At 41.1% G+C, this 6,954-nt stretch overlaps 1 pseudogene; it reads left to right on the top strand.

Annotated features, from left to right (window-relative positions):
* The first annotated feature begins 3,607 nt into the window (after positions 1 to 3,607).
* Positions 3,608 to 4,695, top strand: LOC118593244 (annotated as a pseudogene).
* The last annotated feature ends 2,259 nt before the right edge of the window (positions 4,696 to 6,954 follow it).

Below are 6,954 nucleotides of genomic sequence, written 5' to 3'. Positions count from 1 at the left end.
TCTACAAACAGAAATGATAATGCTTATTTAGTGCACTTAAGTCAAACTCATGCCAGACAATAAACTCAACGTTCTTTCTGAAATCCATGGTGGATAAAAATGCTAGCTACACCACCACCTCCCACCCCGCCCCCAGAATAACTAGCAGGTCACTTAGGGCAACCAGATAGGTCCACAGCAGTAAAATTCCCTATTTGAGCATCTAGACTCCTGCAGAGAGGAAAAGTACCATTCAGAGATGATATCATCTGAGACAAGCTGCAAGGGCTATATCTTCTGTTCAGTCCACTTTCAGTCTCCAGGTGAAAAGGGCAGATGAAGAGACATGATAGATTAATTATCAACATCACCAAGAACAAAATGTAAAAGCCAAACAAATAAAAATAATATAATCTCCCAAATGATCAACTAAATTGCTTAGAATGTAAAAGGAAAAAGAAAGCTACAACACAATGTATTGTGTAAAAGGGACATTAAATAGAATGAATGAGTGAAATCAAACACCTACCTATAAAGCAGAGGAGAAGCAGAAGTTTTGGAGATGTTATCCTTGGCTGCATATGGAATATGCCTGTGCTTAAACAATGGTGTGTGAGAGGTCTTAAACAGGAAAGAATATTGGAAAGACAGGCTGCAGGCATGGCAGAGCCCAAATTTGGAAATTTAATCTACGGAAAAAAAAAAAAACAGACAAGAGATGAGTGATAAGCACACCCATGAAGTACAAAAGAACAGATGTAGAAATCAGATTAGTTCTTCCAAGTCCTAACAGCATCCAGATTAGAGAATATTCATTATAGATCACATTATAGTTATTATACAGGGAAAGATTTTGGAAGAGAGTTGGGAAAGGAATATCAGCATGATACTATATTTGCCCCCACACACAAACAAAAATACATTTTGTTTCCTGCCTGTTACATTGTTCACAATGAAGATACATGTTAGAATACAAACCCAAGTAATGAAATATGTACACACAATAAAATAGAAAATAAATATAAAGAAGCAATGATGAGCTTTCACAAGAACACTACATTCTCTATACAAAACTAAGAACCAACTTCAGTAAGTAAAACCACATGATCACATATCTCCAGCAAGACCCTTGGTTAGAGTTTTAAGTTAGAGTCTGCCATATGTCACTGGTGAGGGCCCGGCATAGTCTCAGTATCTTCATCTGTAAAACTAAGATTATAAACACTCCATATGACTTTAGAAAGGTTAGATGGAATGTCACATTAGAAATGGCTGATGTATATGTTCAGTGTTCAAATTGGTGGTAACTATTTTTTTAACTTGCTATTCCCTCCTAAGCCAATAAAGTAAGAGAGCTAACCTTCCAAAAATCTTTCCATCTTTAACGACTTGTGTTTCCATTCTTCTATAATTTGAGGCTCCTCAAAAAAAAAAAAAAAAAAAAAAAAACTGAACATAGCTGAGTGTAGTAACACATACCAACTACTTGAGAAGACAGGAAACAGGAATGCTTGAACCTAGGAGTTCCAGACCATAGAAACATTACACAATCCAGCAATTCTACTCTGACGTAGATACCTAAAAACATTGTAAGCAGGATTAACATTACATCAATGTTCATTACAGCATTACTTATAACAGCAAAAAGGTTGACGGAAAATCCATGTCCATTTACTGGTGAATTGATATACAAGTATACCATATATATATATATAATGGAAGATGATTCTGTCATACAAAAAGTGAAATTCAGATATATGCTACAGTGTAAATGAATCCTGACATTATATTAGGTAGAGTACAGCATACTGAAAGGGACAAATGGCATACGATGTCATTATATAAAATAACTAGATTAGGCAAATTCACACAGAGAGAACATAAAGGCAGCCATTGGCATCAGAGAGAAGGGGGAAATGAGGAGACACTGCTCAAAGGGATAACAACACCGTGTTTGGGATAATAGAAGAGTTTTGAAAATAGATGACAGTGATGGTTGTATAACAATTAAAATGTTTTAAATGGCATACTCTAAAGTGCTAATATTATTTTCCCTACAAAACCACCTATAACTCCATCTTTCAAACACTAGATAAGGAACATCCATATCAGAGAAATAAACACACATGTGAGAATTTTTAGTCACTTTGTCTGGGTTCAAATCTTCACTCTGCCATTCTTGTGCTTTCTGGAAGGTGCACAGGTTTCTGAGTTTTAGTTCCCTCCTCTGTGGAATGGAGATAACAGTCACAGTTGTGAAAGGATGTCATTAGGAAGCCATAAAAGGCTATGACACGTCAGTATTTTGGGGAGCACTACTAACAAAGTAGTAGAAGACAGAATCCTAAACAGAGGTCTGCCTTGCAAAGTCTGAATTCCCAAGATGCTCTCAATTGAAGTATAAGCCAAAGTTCTTACAGGTAATTGAAAGCATTTAAGCAGTCATTGAAGCTGGGCCTCAAGCTCATTTTATTCTTCACACTTCAGGGAGAAAGATCTTTCTAGTCCTTCATGAGACATACCACATGGTCTTGAATGAAACTCACACACATGATCCAGCCTTCCTATCTGCCTTTACTCCCAACGCTCTCTGTATCTTCTTACTTACCTCAATGTTGAGCTGTCCCCAACTCCTCCTGAAAAGTTCCTGTCATGCTGCTAGGCTGGTTCTTCTCCAGTGCTCCCAGTCAACATTTGCTCATCACCTCTTCTAGGAAAGTTTCTTGGTTCACTGATGTTTAGGTGGAAGCCCTGCCTGTGCCATGTACCCAAGGTGTCTGGGATCATTAGGTGGAAGCCCCACCTCTATTTCTCTCCTCTCAGACCCCACCATCCCTAAGAAAGAGTCAGCCCTTCCCTGGGGTTGTCAAGACCTTGCCTACAGGTTACTTAAGACCTGGTCTGTTGTTTGGTTTTCGACTCTTTTTAGGTGGCTCACCACCCAGCTCCCAAATAAATTCACACATGGAGGCTTATTATTACTCATGAATGCCTGGCCTTAGCTTGGCTTCCTTTTTGCCAGCTTTCCTTATCTTAAATTATCCCATCTGGCTTTTACCATTCTCTTACTTCTGTAAATCTTACTCTTACTCCACGGCTTGCTGTGTAGCTGGGTGGCTGGACCCTGGAGTCCTCCTCTCTGGCTGCTAGCTAGCTCTCTCCAAGTTTTCTCCTTCTCTATACACTCTCTGCCTGCCAGCCCCACCTATCTTTTCTCCTGCCTTGCTATTGGCTATTTCTTTATTAGACCATCAAGTGTTCTAGACAAGCACAGTAAAACAGCTTCACAGAGTTAAACAAATGCAACATAAACAAAAGTAACACACCTTAAAATAATATTCTACAACACTGGTCACCATACCTGCTGTGTGCTCTCATGCTCTCTTGACCCTGCATACACACACACACACACACAATCCTGAGACTCCCAGAACCTTCATTTACTGCCTCATCTACTGGCACTCAGGAAGGGACCAAAATGTGACCTTGATCAACAGAGATTGTAGCAAATGAGAACACTAAGCCTACAAACTAAAGCCAGTAAGCCAGCCGAGGAAGTGACATCAAGAGAACTGTGGTACCTGGTTGGATAAACTCCGAGAGGACCAAAGCGAACTGCTTTGCTGGTATGAAGGACAGGAAGCAGAGATGTCCAAACAAATGCTACCCACCTGACCTCGACCTGTCAAAGATCCCAAAACTCAAGCTACCCAAGGATCGGCAGTACGTGGCTAGGCTGATGGCCCCCTTCAACATGGAGTGTAAGACATGTGGAGAATACATCTACAAGGAGAAGAAGTTCAACGAGTGCAAGGAAACAGAAGGAGGCCTCCCTGAGCCTGCCTATCTCCCTCTTCTATATCAAGTGCATGCGGTGCTTGGCCAAGATCACCTTCAAGACAAACCTGGAGAACATGGACTACACCCATGGAGCATGGGGCCACACGCAACTTCCAGGCCAAGGAGCTCCTAGAGGAGGAGGAGAAGCGTGTGCAGGAGTGCGAGCGTGAGGAGCTGAACCAAACCCATGCAGGTTCTAGAGAACCGCTCAAAGGACTCAAAGCTGGAGACGGAGGTGCTGGAAATCCTGCAGGAGCTGAAGGACCTTAACCAGCGGCAGGCACACTTGGACTTTGAGGCCATGCTGCTTCAGCACCGCCTGTTGCAGGAGCTGCAGCGACAGCAGCAGAAGGAAGACAAGCGCGAGACTGCAACCTTGCTGGAGGTGCCTCGCCACCACAGGCTTCTGCAGGATTCAGACTCAGAAGACAAAGTTCCCTCTTCCCGATCACCGGCAGCATCAAGACCCTGCCAGGCGGTGGTGGTGCATGCCTTTGATTCCAGCACTCGGGAGGCAGAGGCAGGCGGATCTCTGTGAGTTCGAGGCCAGCCTGGGCTTCCAGGAAAGCCGCAAAGTTGTCTCAAAAAACCAAAAAAAAAAAAAAAAAAAAAAAAAAAAGACCCAACCCCACAGCCATCCTGGACAAGGTGCCAAAGGCCAAGAGGAAGGCAGAGGCAGTGGGCAGCAAGGGACAGCTGGCTGGCTTGGTTGTGCCAAAGAAGGTGAAGGCAGAAGGTAACAGTGGCTCAGAGCAGGTCTGGATACTCCCCTTCTCCCCTAGCAGGAAGGCAGCCAACTTTGCACCCCAGACACCTGGGGCCTCCTTCCTGAGCCAGCTGAGTGCACATGGGGACACCAAGGACAGTGACCGCTGAGCCCTCACAGTGGCATCACAGACCCAAGAAGCCAGAGGAGACGAATAATGTGGCCACAGTATGCTTGGTTTTGATTGAGCTCTACTACAGTATCAAAATAAAACTTTTTAATCATAGATAAAGAAACCAAAATAGCCATTTTGTGTGCTTGGTTTTGATTGAGCTCTACTACAGTATCAAAATAAAACTTTTTAATCATAGTAAATAAACCAAAATAGCCATTTTGTGGGTAACAATGGGACAAGCTTGTATCAAATTGCTAAGTTGCCTCCTGAGGAGGCAAAGAAAAGCAACAGGGGAAAGATCCCCAGGACCAAAATGGGAACAGGAGCAAAAGGAGCTTGTGAGTTGGAGTGTGACTTGTGAGCAGGGACTGAGGAGTCCAGAGGCCAACATTGCCCTTGACAAGCCTTGGAGGCCTCTGCCCAAATGCCCAACCCTGGAAAAGGACCCTCTCAGGGGACCAGAAACTCCATTATAGAATATAAATCTTATTCATCAAATACCTTATCAAACATACATTGCCACTTACCTAAATTCTCTAGAAACTTGGTGTTGAACATTTGGCAAAGATGTAAGTGCTTAACCGTGACTGAGTTAGCTGATTTTGTAATGACCTTTCATAATGCTTTTCCGCTTTATCCCTGTCCTTGTGTCTCTTATAAGGCTGTCCCTAACTTGCATTATTAACACCTTCATGTTCACAACATAGTACCTAAAGTGATTGGCTCAGAAACACAGACTGATTGCACAGCTGAATGAGCTTGAGTAGGCAAAAGAATAGATGGATGGACAACCTACCATGGTTCAACCTATTGAAGCTAATTGTGAAAGGTATATCAGATCCTATTATGTTTTTTTAAACCTCTTTCAGATCTTTATCATATGGTTAAAGATCCCTTGACATTTGTCAGTATTAACAGAGAAATAATAAGTGGAGGCACAGGTCTCAAACAAAGGAAGCAGGGAGACTGTTTATTAGAACCATTGCTGCTCCCAAATATCCATTTTATGATGTCTAAATTTGTCCCCATACCACCCTTTGAACCAGCATGGTTGTTGGTTTTCCTCTTCCTCCTCCTCCTCCTCTTCCTCCTTCTCTTCTTTCTCCTCCTCCTCTTTCCCCTTCTCCTCCTCCTCCCCCTCCTTCTTGTTCTTGAAGAAGGTTTCTTTTTGTAGTTCTGGCTATCTTGCTAATTTTCTCTGTATTATTCCAATTTTAGTATATGTCCTGCCAAAACAAGCACAATGTTTTTGTTTTTTTGGTTGGTTTTGGTTTTGGTTTTTTCTTTTATTTTTTGAGACAGGGTTTCTCCATGTAGCCTTGGCTGTCCTAGAACTTGATCTGTAGACAAGGCTGGACTCGAACTGACAGAGATCATCTGCCTGCCAAGTGTTTACATAGTTAGAATTTCCTGTCTGGCCCAGTCAGGACAAATCTCTCTTATCTGTCAGTTCCACAGTCGCTCAGACCCAACCAAGAAAGTACATAAAAACTTACATTGTTTAGAAACTGTATGGCCGTGGCAGGCTTCTTGTTATCTGTTTTTTTTTTTATCTTAAATTAACCCATTTCTGTTAGTCTATACTTTGCCACATGGCTTGTGGCTTACCAGTGTCTTTACATGTTTCTTTTCATGGCGGCGGCTGGTGGTGTCTCCTCCTCAGCCTTCTGTTAAATGCCAGTCTACTATTGAGAGGGGTGAGCTTAGTTATTCTTCAAGAATAACTGTTTCATCTGTTGTTCCATTGCACATCAGAAGCCATTGGCCCACATAGTCATAGTAAAAAAGAAAAATTCTTAAGTTATTAAAACATTTTAAATGTTATATTTTGTAGATCTCTGAAGGGTTTGAAGATGACCTGTCTATCTAAAATATATCTGTTTGATCTTGAAAACACACCTAATATGACTACAAGTTCAATTGTAATATCTAACCATTAATTTTTATTTTTATATATCCTAATAGTTGGTAATACTAACATTTAAGGATTAGCAAATTGCATTACATTGTTAAATGAATGGTATAAATACAATATCTCGAACAAGATTAGAAATACGTGTATGGTATATTCTAACAATCTCAATCTCAATAATAATAATTTGTATACAATATAAAACAATCCAATTGAATGTAAAGTATTTAAAACTAGTAATTGTCTTTTTTTTTTTTAACAAGCACCTTTTGTCTAGCCCTTTTCTTAACCCTTAACAACTTGTAACCAACCCTCCTAAACAATGAAAACTATCCCAATACC

This window comes from Onychomys torridus, chromosome 11 (genome assembly GCF_903995425.1).
Source record: "Onychomys torridus chromosome 11, mOncTor1.1, whole genome shotgun sequence".
NCBI classification, from domain to species: Eukaryota; Metazoa; Chordata; class Mammalia; order Rodentia; family Cricetidae; genus Onychomys; species Onychomys torridus.
Note: the sequence above shows the minus strand (reverse complement) of the source record. Positions and strands in the feature narration are given on the sequence as shown.